We start from the raw sequence: 13198 nt of genomic DNA on the forward strand, positions 1-13198 counted from the left end.
CAGGGCGTTCTGCGTTGGAGAACAGGCGTTCTGTTCTGGTGGCGGAACAACCAGTTGGCTGTCAGGGACCCTAGTAAGGCAGGCACCAAAGACATTTGGAGTTCTTGTCACCAAATACTGCAGACTGTACATACACACAATACCCAGACTGAGCACGGCACACACCGCGGATTGTCGGAAAGTTCCCCCAGAAGCCTTTTAGAAACTGTTTTCAGCAGCCCAAGGCAGGGAGACAGGGCCTGAGAATAATGTGGGTGCCAAACTTGCTCTAGAATAGGTCCTGAGAGGGGCTGGGTGCTGAGGGCCCCGTTATGTGGGAGGTGGAAATGTAACAGCAAATGTCCTGGCGAGGACAACTCTCCACCTAGACACGAAATGACTTCCTTCAAATCTGAGCTCAAGTGTCACCTCTGCAGAGAAGCCTTCCCTGACTGGCCCCCTGGCCACCCTCTGCCCTCATCTCCCGCATACTTCTCCTTCTCTGTGCTCACTCTGCTCGAATTAATAAACTGCCCGACAGAATGATCATTTTTTCTCCGTGACTAGAGTTGTCAGTCCCATGGGGAGGGCGCCTATTTGTTTAGTTCATCATGGAACTCCTGGCCCACTTGTAAAAAATCTGAGAAATCAAAACCCACTTCCCAGCTTTGGTGGGAGGGTTACATGAGGTAACATTTGGAAAACCTACAGCTCTTGACATGTAGCAGATGCTCCATGAACGTCCATTCCCTTTCCTGCTTTCCTCAGAAGACTATGTGCGGCTTGAGTAGGTTTCCTGTGAGTATTTACCCAGGGAATGAAAAGGCGTGTCTCAGCTTTCTTACCTGTAAAATGGGCTGCAGTAACTTCTACCTCATGGCTGCACAGAAGGTGAACGGAGATGAACAGTGGAGGGCTCTTCACATGGGACACCGGGCCTCGCACGTGGCAAGTTCCCAGCTGAGGTGAGCAAGGGGCAGGTGGGGGTTTGTGGGGCATGAGACAGGGAGCCGCCAAGCTCTACCTCAGGGAGGAAGGGAGCTGAGAAAAACCTGAGAACGAGGACTGCGACCAGGACTTGCCTTGTCACTTACCTCGTCCCCAGCGTCAACACGGGGCTTGAAGCACCATGAGTGAGTGACTCTGCAGAGGAGCGGGTTGACCCTGCTCAGGAGCAGACTGTCCTTGCCACAGGGGGCTCCAAGTTCTAGAATTTTGTTTTTTGTTTTTCTGGATTTATTTATTTTTTATTTTTATTTTTTATTTATATATTTTTAAAAGATTTTGTTTATTTATTCATGAGGGAGGGAGAGAGAGAGACAGAGAGAGAGAGGGAGAGAGAGACACACACAGGCAGAGGGAGAAGCAGGCTCCATGCAGGGAACCCGATGTGGGACTCAATCCCCGGTCTCCAGGATCACGCCCTGGGCTGCAGGCGGTGCTAAACCACTGTGCCACCGGGGCTGCCCTTTATTTATTTAAAAAAATTTTTTTTAAATTGAAGTTCAATTTGCCAACATATAGTAGAACACCCAGTGCTCATCTCACCAAGCCCCCCTCAGTGCCCGTCACCCAGTCACCCCAACCCCCTGCCCACCTCCCTTTCCACTACCCCTTGTTTGTTTCCCAGAGTTAGGTGTCTCTCATGTTTTGTCACCCTCACTGATATTTTCACTCATTTTCTCTCCTTTCCCTTTATTCCCTTTCACTAATTTTTATATTCCCCAAATGAATGAGACCATATAATGTTTGTCCTTTTCTGATTGACTTATTTCACTCAGCATAATACCCTCCTACGACCCAGCAATTGCACTGCTGGGGATTTACCCCAAAGATACAGATGCAGTGAAACTCCAGGACAGCTGCACCCCGATGTTTCTAGCAGCAATGTCCATAGTAGCCAAACTGTGGAAGGCGCCCCGGTGTCCTTCGGAAGACGGATGGACGAAGAAGCTGTGGTCTATGTATACCCTGGAATATTACTCAGCCATTAGAATTTGCCAGTGGCTTTCCGCAGGTTGGTGCGCGCTGGCAGCCCGGGCGGCCTCTCGGCCCTGCCCCACTTCCCACCTGGAGCACTTCTGTCCACCAGGGCACAGGCAGAAGTGTAAACCCGGCGGGGCACGCCCGCGTGAGGCCCGCAGATCCAGGGCCAGACGCAGGTCCCCGCTGGCCCGCTGGCTGGCGCCTGTGGTCAGAGCTGCAGGACCGCACGCCTGCTTTCCTGGCAGCGCCTGGCTCGGGTGGGACCCCTCCCGGGAGAGGGTGAACGAGTAATGACCCTTGGGATGAGAAGACGGAGGGTCCCGAGCCAGTGTGGTCAGGTGATGCTGCTTCTCCCGCCACCCGCGCCCTGGGCCTCTGCATGGGCTTGCCTGTCCCTCCCCGCAGGGGGCCCTCGGCCTCCACCTTGAGGCTGGCTTACTTGGCTCCTTGCCTCTGTCCTTCGAGTCTGTGAGCTCTCTGGGGAGAGGCTCTGTGTCTCCTTCTTCGGTCCCTGGAACATCTGTTGCAGGACGTGTAGGCCGAGCACAGGCCCCCATCTTTCTGGGTGCATCCCTCCCTGCTCCCCCATTGAGTTCCTCTTACACCAACTGCCTGGACAACCCCTCGTGTCTCGGGCCACAGTCCATCTATCTGGCACTGCCTCCTGGAAGGACCACAGGCTTTGGAGCCAGAAAGACTCCGGACCAAGCTTGTCTAGGCCTCATGTGTAAAACTGGGAAGCTAGATCCCGCAGTGTTGTTATAAACATTGGCAACGCTGCATCTAAATCAACTGAATGCATTATTCAATCTTAGTAATCATTAAATAGAAATTCTTATTTAAAACTAAGGTAGGGACGCCTGGGTGGCTCAGTGGTTGAGTGTCTGCCTTTGGCTCAGGGTGTGATCCCTGGGGTCCTGGGATTGAGTCCCACATCGGTCTCCCTGTAGGGAGCCTGCTTCTCCCTCTGCCTGTGTCTCTGCCTCTCTCTCTCTGTATCTCTTGTGAATAAATAAATAAAATCTTTAAGAAAATAAAAATAGGGTAAGCACAGCATTCAGCTTCCAAAACGCACTGCAATCTCAACATGCTAACAGATGTGGAGAAGGTTTTTAAAAGTCCACGATTTCAGCATCCTGCTAGTAGAGTGGACTGAACACAGCCTGTGCAGGTTCTGATGTGGCAGTTGACACAAGGTGATATCCTGGCAGCTCCTCCTGCTTCCAGGAGCTCCTTCTAAAGGCCTGGACTGTTATGCAGCAGGTTTAGGGGTGCCCGAGTGCACAGTCTCAAACCCCCATGGGTGAAGGCAGGGATCAGTTGAGTCCTCTCATTTCAGTCCTTGAGGAAGCCAGCGGAGACATGATAGATGAGAAGCAAGGCATTCCCTTCGGGCACTGCCCCACACCCTGATTTTCACTGGGGAGGCTGTTAGTCTTAGCGTGATGCTTTCTTTAATGTCTTTGTTCAATTTGTACACCTGGGATGGGGCATGAGGACTTCTTGTCCTTCTATTAGGCATCCTTGTGTCTGCTCTGTTGATACTATTATCAGAGTAAAATTAATTAGCCTAGAGACTGTGCTCCTTCTGACTATTTCCTCACCCACTTAGGGTGTTCAGGTTTGAGGGTGCCAGACACGAGACCCTTGAAGCCCGCAGATCCAAGGCCAGATTCAGTTCCCAGACACGAGACCCTTGGCCGCTGTGGCTGTGGCTGTGGGCAGTGGTGCTGGGTTGGGCTGAAGCATGATACTGCTAAAAGTCCACAGCTGGGGAGCTGTCACTAATAGCCACTGGAAACCAGGAAATCCCCCTGTGCTTCTCTGAGCCCCACTGGTGAAAGTTAGTTCTAGGGTTTAGCATCTGACAAACATTAATTGACCTGCTCCAGAAAGGTCGACTCCCATGCCAGGAATTGACCATTATAGGCCTCTTCTTGTTCTATGCCTTTTCCCACACTATCTCCTTGGCCTTGGACTTGAAGTCCTATTCCTCTTTCAAAATCCAGACCAGATGTCACCTCCTCCTGGCAGATGGATGGGCCCGTCTTGTGCTCCCTTAGCACTCCATACTCTTTTTGAAGGCAAGAGCATCTGTATCACTTGTATTTCTTTAAAACAAGGGTCTAGTCATAGGCCTGGTATGTAGAGATCTTCCCTGCCTGAGTGTTCTTTTTCCTTCCAGCCAGTCCCCTTTCACTTAATTAATGCCTCCTTAGTCTTTAGGGCTCAGCTGGACCATCATTTCATCCAGGAGCCCTCTCTTGAGCCCACAAATGGGATAGGACCACCCTCTACTGTGCTTCCATAGCTCTCCTTACTCCCCTCATCATAACACTGCTCATCATTGTCCATAATTGTATGTTTAATTGTCTCTTCTTCTTCTGGAAAGTCAGCTTTGGGAGGACAGAAAACCAGCTTGTTTTGTTCACTGTTGTATTCTCAGTAATCTTCCTCCACTCAGCACATAGATGTGCCCAATAAATAGTGAATGAACGATCGCATGCTTGAACACATGAATGACAAAACCGGGGTTCAGATCCCACTGCGGCCACTTAGCTATGTGATCGCAGAAGAGCCAGTCTTCTACCTTGAACGCCAATTTCTTCATTGCTAAAGGGGTAGATAAGCTCCAAAATCCCTTCCAGCTCTGACATTCTGGTATCTCGTCGTGACCTATTTTATCCGCTATCTATGGTTCACCTTCTGGCTCATCCAGCATGAGTCATGCCTCAAGAACTCTAGGCTCTTACTCACTTGAAGGATTTTAACATTCTTCGGAGAACCTTTCACTCTTCAAATATTATCTTTCTGATGTGATCCTTGGCAGCGTCATGGATCCCGCCAGCTCACGCAGGTCGGGTCACTCCATGGGAGCAGACGCCTTACCTACTCTCTCAGTTCCTGGCAGCCCTGACCTCGTGCATTCCCAGCAGGGGCCCAGAAGAAGGTAGGGCCTGCCAATCCCGTGATGGAGTGTGTTGTGATTCTCATGCAGCCTGAAAGGAGGGGGAGCTGTGAGTCAGTATTTGGGAAATATTGGCTTGCGGGGTGAGTAAGAGCAGACAGAGGCTGTGCGGCTGGGGAAGTGGTGAGTCTAGTAATGGGAATCGGAGCCAGAAGGCCAAGATCATTTCCTGCCATTGCCACTCCCACTTCCTAGCCTTATTCTCATTCACAGGTAATCAATCTATCCTTTTCAATCCGTAAAATGGCTACACAAACACACAGCCTACTCACTGCCCAGCGTGGTTGAGAAACCATGTGTGCAGAGGGAACACATTTCCATGTTCACTGAGTATCTACCATGTGACACACACTTGCATCTGTTACTCAATCCACTTCTCAGGACAATGCCATGTGTTAATGAGGTGAGATGAGATTCTGCTCTCCAGTCTCGATTCTATGCAGCAGTTTGGATACCCTGACCTGTGTTCCACCTGGAACACTTCTGCCTGAAGTGAGTAGGTAAGGGCTCGATGGTCAAACACATTTGTTTAATCCATTTCCCCCCATTGAGCAGGACTCTTCCAGAGCATTTTCTAATAGCAACATGCACCCTTTGGGACTCAGTCGTGCAAAGTAACCAGGATTGAAAGAGAAAGACTCTGTCCACCTCAGAACTCCAAATTTTATTCTCAGCAGCACCTGGACTCAGGCCCTGTGATATTCGAATTGTTACGGCAGCATCTTTCCAGATAGGACTTCCCAAGGCAGCCATGTTTAATGCCCCTACTTATGGAATTTTACTTTTCATCCCTGCGACTCTGGGTCCTACTCATGTTTGGCAGGAAGCTGAACTACCACCTGGTTATTCTCAGGCTCCTTCGTGCCCTTGATGAATAGGCCAAAAAAGAGGGCATGGTGCCTTCTAGGGTGATTAATCCTGATGACCGAGGGGGAAGGATGGTTTCTGCTAACAAAATTGGACAGGGAAGTGTATATCTAGAATTAAGAAGTTCCTCTGTGGGGACTTCTACATTTTTTTTCCTTTTGTCCTTTTTTTTTTTCTTAAGAATTAAAAAAAAAAAAAAAAAAAAAGAATACAAAGTCTCCATACTGGTCAGACCACCCATGGCTCAGATCCCTGAGGAGTGAAGATTCGGTGTTTGGTTTGGGTCATTCCACGTAGTCAAGATTTCTGAGCAGCTGAAATGCTGGCTGAGAGCAGAATATTTAAGTATATCTTTCTAACTACAGTTTCATGATGTGTTAGCATGTTGTCTTATAACAAATTCCCTTTTCTTCCCTCATTCCCTTGTGTTACTTGTGTGTGGCAGTGGTGGCAGCGGTGGCGACCTTTACAGCTTTGTCCCTAGGCTCTAGCACATTGAACGACTTGGAATAGAACCAGAGGAGGCGTAAGCATCACCCAGAGACCCTGGACTGTTTGCCCAGAAGGGCCACTGAAGCCTTTGGGTTGGCCTCTTTACGCAGAGAGCAAGTCTCCTTGTGTTAGATTTGTGTTGTTGTGATAATTGTTGGCAGTAAAAGAGGAGACTGACTGTACAGGACATTGTTATATATTCGCCCAGTATTCAGTATTTTTTGAACTCCAGTTTGGAGACTTTCAGCCTTATTATGGCTCTGGCTCCTCAGGAGTTCACTGGTCAGACCCATTTAAAGGAGCAGCCTGAAAGCAGAGCCCTCTCAGAGACATGGGGCTAGCAGGTGCAGTGGCCAGGCGCCCAGCTCTGCTGCAGAAACAACACTATTAGGGTGACCGCAGGGGGTGAAGTTGCCACTTGTGCTTGGTGGGGCTGCAGCTGCTTCAGCAGGTTTCTCCTGACACCAGGCTTCCAGGCATCAATCCAGAGCTTTCCATGGACTTGTCCCTCTAGCTTCCCAGTATCTTAGAAATAAACTGCTCTTCTATTTCGTTGGCCAGGATCAGCTTTTGATTCTTGCAGCAAGAAAGTCTGACATATAGAAACTGGAATAATCGCAGTAGTAGTAAGAGTAGTAGTAATAATAATAATAAAAGAAAAACTTTTGTTGAGCACCTACTATGTGCCAGGCACCGTATTATATGCTAATATGTATTATTCAATTTCATCCTTTCAACAATCTTATAAGTTTGGTATAGTTTTACTTCTGCGTGTGTGTGTGTGTGTGTGTGTGTGTGTTTCCAGTAGAGAAGGTAGCTAAGGCTTACAGAAATTTCAAAATGTGCCCAAGTTTGCAAATTAGGAATTTGTGTCCATGAAACTTGAAAGGCAGTAGAACATAAATCAGATGAGGCTTGTGTGCCTAAAGAGTGAAGACCACAAAATAATGTCTTAGATTTTTATTATGGGAAAGTTTAAAACGTGCAACATGCACAGAAAGAGAAAATAGTCAAACAAACCTCTGTATACCCATCAGTCCAGGTTTGGCAAGTCATCAATACATAAGATAGTACAATATTCATTCTTTCTACTACTAGTTTAAGTATATAGAAGTATCTCAACTGAGTTTTCTTGGAGGTTGTGAAGTCTAAGAGTGTGAAGTTGGAATTTCTTGTGTATATAAGAGCAGATTTAATCATAAGGTATATTAAATTTTCAAAGTACATAAAATTTAAAACTCACATGTCAAAAATATTGAAAATTAAAAGGCAAAACAACAAACTCTGAAATTTATTAGCCACTGCTATGACATTCAGAAGATATCTTTATTATATAGAAAGCTCATACATTGTGGTAAGATAATCAACAAATAAAGCAGCAAAAGGGGTCAACGGTGTGAACATACAGTTCCTAGAAAAAGAACCAATCCAGTTTACTGGTAATCAAAGCAATGAAAAAAGAAAAATTCTGTTTTCACGTATGAAATGAAAAAATTTTAAATATAGGTGTTCACATTCAGCTCAAGGCAGGGTGATTTAGTGGAACTGTATTGCAAATGAACTTGACAAAACGATTAGGGACTTAAAAGAGTTTATATCCTTTGATCCAAAAATTCTGCCAAGAGAATCTTCTCCTGAGGAAATTAGGAGAGGTGTGGAAAAGATTCCCACATGAAGAATTTCATTATAGCATGAATCATAACAGCAAAAATATTGGGAAAACTTCCAAAACTTAACAATAAGAGAACAGTTGTGTAAGTTATGGTGTGTACACGAATAGAATATTATGGAACCATTTTCTGTGGAAAATGATCATCTCTGTAAAGTGCAATTTCATTTACCTACAATTTATCTTTTTCTCCACACCCACACACCCACACAAATACACAGGAAAAACCCCCCAACATTGAGAGAAATACATCAATGTTCCACAGTGTAGTTATATATGGATTATGGGGTTGTGGATTTAAATATTTTATTCTTTTTTTCTTTCCTGTATTTTCTCTTTTTTTTCACTTGAGAATGAGAAAAGAAACTTAAAAGAAAGTTGACTTAAAATAATGTTATCTAGGGGCCCCTGGGTGGCTCAGTGGTTGAGCATCTACCTTTGGCTCTGGGCATGATCCTGGGGTCCTGGGATCAAGTCCTACACCCCATAGGGAGCCTGCTTCTCCCTCTGTCTATGTCTCTGCCTTTCTCTCTCTTTGTCTCTGATGAGTAAATAAAATCTTAAAAAAAATAATGTTATCTAGTAAATATCTTCATAATTTTACTATTGTGAACAAGTGAGCAGTGTTAAGTAATTATTACCACTAACAATGATTGAGTACTTACTGTATATAATAATACTGATAAAAATAATACTGATATTAGCAATTACCGAGTACTTACTATACAGAAGGGATTTAAAGATTTTTAATCATAATATCAAGCGCTACCAGCAACACAGACTTATGGAATTATAATCATTCTCATTACCCAGATGAGAAAACTGAGATTCCTAACAGATAAGAGGCTTGCTCCAAGTCAGTTTTCACTGGTGAGGCCAGGGCTTGATGTGGGTTGGTTTGACACCAGTGTGCTGTCCTTCTCTACTAGAAGTCCACTGGTGAATATATTTCCCTCCTGGACATCATGTGATGATATGTCACAGGACAGCTCTTCTAAAGTGAGCCTGCATCATAAGGCAATGTGGTCAAAGCCCAGGGCTGGCCCAATGCTGAGCCCAATCTCCTTCGATTGTTAGAGTCCATTGGTTGTCAGAGGATTGATTTGAAGAGAAAATTCAAATTTTCCCAAGGTTGCAGAGAATAGGGGTTTCTTCCTATTTTATTCAATAAAAACAGGGAGCAAAGTTGCAAGAGCCCTGAGGCCTTCCCTGCTGACCTTTCCCTAAGCAGAGCCTTAGTTACCCATTTTCTCTGCCTGCACCCCTGACTCACACTCTGCAGGTGGACACAACCTCTTCCTTTAGAAACAACAGTATCATGGTTACATTCCAGTCCAAGCCTCCAGGTCTGGAAGCTTCCATGAGCTGTTCATGGAACAGCTTGCACAGGACAACCTTCTTTTTTTTATTCTTCTGGTTCATAAAAGTGTTTGACTGGATCGCATTGGTCTCCCAGACTTGCATACCTTGTGGGTTATTCTGTAGATTCCATGAAGACAGGTTGATGCCAGCCTTGTCCTCGTGTGTCTCTCCACCATCAGGCATGGTGCCCGGCACATAGCAGGTGTGCAGCAATCTTTGTGCACGAAGGACCATTGCACGGAGCAGTGTGCATGAAGGACCATTGCATGGAGCGTGCCAGCTGGAAGAGCACAGGCACTCAGCGAACCCTAGGTGACACACCGTTATCCTGCCCTCTCTGGCCTGCAGTCTGTGCATCTCTGTGACGAAGGGCCTGCACTAGGTGGTCTCAAGGGTCCCCTCCAGTCCTGACATCTGTGCCTATGTCCACATACCTCTGAAGTATGCTGGGACTCAGGGAGGAAATACGAGCTTGTCAGCAGGGGCACAGAATGATCTGATGTGTTCTCCATGTGAGCTGAAGAGCCTGAGTACCCTCCCCGGGCTCACTCCACCCCTCTAGTCCTCCATCTGGGCCTCTTTCGCGTGGCAGTCTGCAACATCTGTCACCAGCACTCAGTGCCGGGATGACTCTTGCCTCAAGTATGTCCTCGGAAAGCCCTGGAGATGGGGAGCCTGCCGGGAGTTTATGTAACTCGATGAGTGGCCAGAAGAATGTACGCAAAAGGCTCTGGTTCTGGGGTGGGTCAGCCTTCTGTGGCCACACCGGGTCACTCAGCTCCTGCATGCAGTGTGCAAACCTCACAGGATGAAGAGCCCCTTGGTGAGGGGGACAGGAGATGCTGCCTCTACTTCATGATCTCTTTCAAAAAGTTTGAGTCAGCTAACCCCAGCATAGAGAGCATGGAAAATAATTGAGGAATCTGGATGAAGGGCAAATAATTTTTTCTCTTGCTTGTCCCCTCAGACCCACTCTACACCCTTCTCCATCCTGCTCCCCATCCTAGGGTACTCACCTGTGTGGCCTCCATCTAGATCCCCATTGAGTTTGGCCATGGAAGTCACCACCAGGAGGTCAGAGGAAGAGGTGAGTGACATGATGAGGTCACTCTGGCCAGGCTGTGTCCTTCCACAGAGGAGGTCATCTCTTTTCAAGGTGACCTTGACAAGACTCTCTCTTTTTGGAGAGGTGACTGATCCATTCCTTGGGACCTGGGGATGCTAAACTTCACTGTGACTAGCCCCTGGTCACTGTGTGCTTTCCCTTCCTGCAGCCCATACCTCTGTAAGTGTCCCACTGTAAATAAAACCTTCTCGAATAACCCATATTTGAGCATTCTGTTTCTTATTAGGAGCTCTGGCTAATAGAGAAGGATAAAGATAATGAGAAGCAGTTAGAAATACTGCTTATAAATACAATGCAAACTGTAATGTCCTGGACCTGTGCATCCCCTGCCCTGCAAAAAAAAAAAAAAAAAAAAAAAAAAGATGCATCCTTGCATCTGTTGCACTTTTGGCCATGAGCTTCCTGGTGATCACAGCAAGAGAACCATGGGAAGAGACCTCTGGTCTTGTCTCTTCTTACCATCAGAGCCTGGAAGACTTTCTTAACTAAAGCTTGTACCATGTCTCTCATTATCTTGTATCACAGATTGAATTGTGTGCCCCCCAAAGGTGTGTTCAAGTCCCAACCTCTAGCACCTGTGGATGTGACCTTATTTGGAAAGAGGGTCTTTGCAGATAGAATCATGTTAAAATGAGGTTGTTCTGGAGAAGGGTGGGCCCCAATCCCATGGCTGGTGTCCTTAGAAGAGGGAAATTTGGGTACAGACACACACATAGGGGAGAACACCAAGTGAAGGTGGAGGCAAAGTAGGGGTGACTCCTTCCCAGGAGAGAGTAATGGAACCAGTTCCCTTTCAGAGCTTCCTGGAGGGACCAACCTTGCTGACACCTTGATTTCAGACATCTAGCCTCCAGAGCTGGGAGAGAATAAATTTCTCTTCAGTCACTGAGTTTGTGTTAATTTGTTATGGCAACCCTCGGACGACTCACACGCCCCCATTCCAGCTCACCCCGGTAGCTCAGGTTCTCACCCATACCGTGCTACTTCAGATTTTGAAGCCTTCAGTTAAATTATTATTGCTCCCTGGAATGCCTTCTACTTTTCTGGATGTGGCTAAGTCTTTTTCCCCTTCATAGATTCAGATCAGGAGTCACCTTCTCCAGGAGGCCTTCCATGTCCCTCCCAGCTGTGTTGGGTGCAACTCCTTTAGACGCCCATGTTATCTGTAGTATATAGCTGCCATCTCTGTTTCCTTCCCTAGACAGTTACCTCCTCAAGGGCAAGGTCCTGTTCACGTCGGCATCTCTGAGGTCTGGAACAGTGCCTGGCACATAGTAGAGGCCAGCTGATGTTCATGGAACTTGATTTTTTTGGCATGGCATTTGTCTAGTACTTGCCATAAGTCATGTACTTTTCCATCCATCCAGCACATGGATGTCGCATGTGGATGAGGGAGCAGGCCTGAAGAGTGTGAGGATTAATTTGATGGGTCCACCTGCTAGGCTGCATGCCCAGTTGTTTGGTCTACCATCAGTCTAGATGTAACAAAGGTATTTTTGAATGTGATGAACATATCAACCAACTTTGAGTAAAGCAGATTATTCTTCATAATATGGTAGTTGAAGACCAGATGAGAAAAGATTGAGGTCCCCTAGGAAGAAGAAATTCTGCCTCCAGAATGCCTTTAGACTCAGCTGCAACATCAGCTCTTAGCTGAATTTCCAGTCTGCCGGCCTGCCCTGCAGCAATCAGAGTGGCCAGCCTCTCCAGTCATGGGGGCAATGCCTTCAACTAGATCTCTTGTACTTTCTCCACATATACCCTATTGATTCAGTTTCTCTGAGGAACCCTAATATAGAGGGAATATTTTCTGAAGTTATGTGCCTGCATATGGTTGAACTGGGATGGACATGAGGTCTGACACTATGGTCTAGGTCCTTCCATTCCAATCTACTTCCTCTTCAGCCTGGTCAGAGAAAAGGGAGTCTGATTAGGGAAGAGGATCTGAATGTTGTTTTTTTGTCCATAACAAATCTATCTTGAGCAATCAGCCTGGAGCTTTGCGTGAACTCTGTTGATCAAATGAGTTGTGTATTTACTGAATCTCATTTTGCTTTTGCTCAGCAAACAGAAATGTTTATTCCCTTAAAAAACACAAATGCTAAGTGGGGCAATATGAATGGAACACTCAGTCCTTTCAAGAGGCTGAGATTTTCGTTGGCAGAACATTAAAAATGAGAGATGTTGGTTTTAGGTCTTAAGAGCAATGCCATTTTTCATCTCTGTGTCATACTGTCTCTGCAGCCCAGCAAGAGCGGCACCACCCAAACATCCACTCCCATGTGTATTACGCTCTGCCTTCCAGAGAACTCCATCCCAGGAGTGGACCTGTGTGACGATGAGCCACCAAGAAAGGCAGGCAGGGGAACAGCCTGGCAAGTTAATGTTTCTCTCTTACCTTGTGCCTTACTAGCCCTTAGACAGGCTTATGTCATTTTGCAAATGACCACATGGTGCCCAGAGGGGAGCAGGAGCTTGCTTTGGTTGAGAAACATATTCAAGAGATATTTGTGAGCATCTACTATTTGCCAGGTGCTGGGCTGAGTGTGGAGGATTCTATTGGGGAACAAGAATGAATGGCACCTGTCCTCGTGATGCTGACACTTGAGTGAGGCAGAAAGCCTGAAAATCAGACACGTCCAAGCAGGGTGACTCTGTTACTAATGGCAGAGCTGGGACTCGAACCCAAGTGGGAGGCTTCAAATCCCAGAATTGTTCTGTGCCTCTTATCTTTCCTTTGGTGATGTCC

General features: G+C 46.7%; 1 long non-coding RNA gene across 1 annotated transcript in view; it reads left to right on the forward strand.

The window, feature by feature from the left end:
- Nucleotides 1-648: 648 nt before the first annotated feature.
- LOC140630360 (uncharacterized) overlaps nt 649-13198 on the forward strand; it is a 52370-nt gene continuing 39820 nt past the window's right edge. The window contains exon 1 of the long non-coding RNA XR_012028122.1: nt 649-944. This is a non-coding gene — a long non-coding RNA (uncharacterized lncRNA). The remainder of the gene's footprint in view (nt 945-13198) is intronic.

The sequence above is a fragment of the Canis lupus genome, chromosome 3 (assembly GCF_048164855.1).
Source record: "Canis lupus baileyi chromosome 3, mCanLup2.hap1, whole genome shotgun sequence".
NCBI lineage: Eukaryota > Metazoa > Chordata > Mammalia > Carnivora > Canidae > Canis > Canis lupus.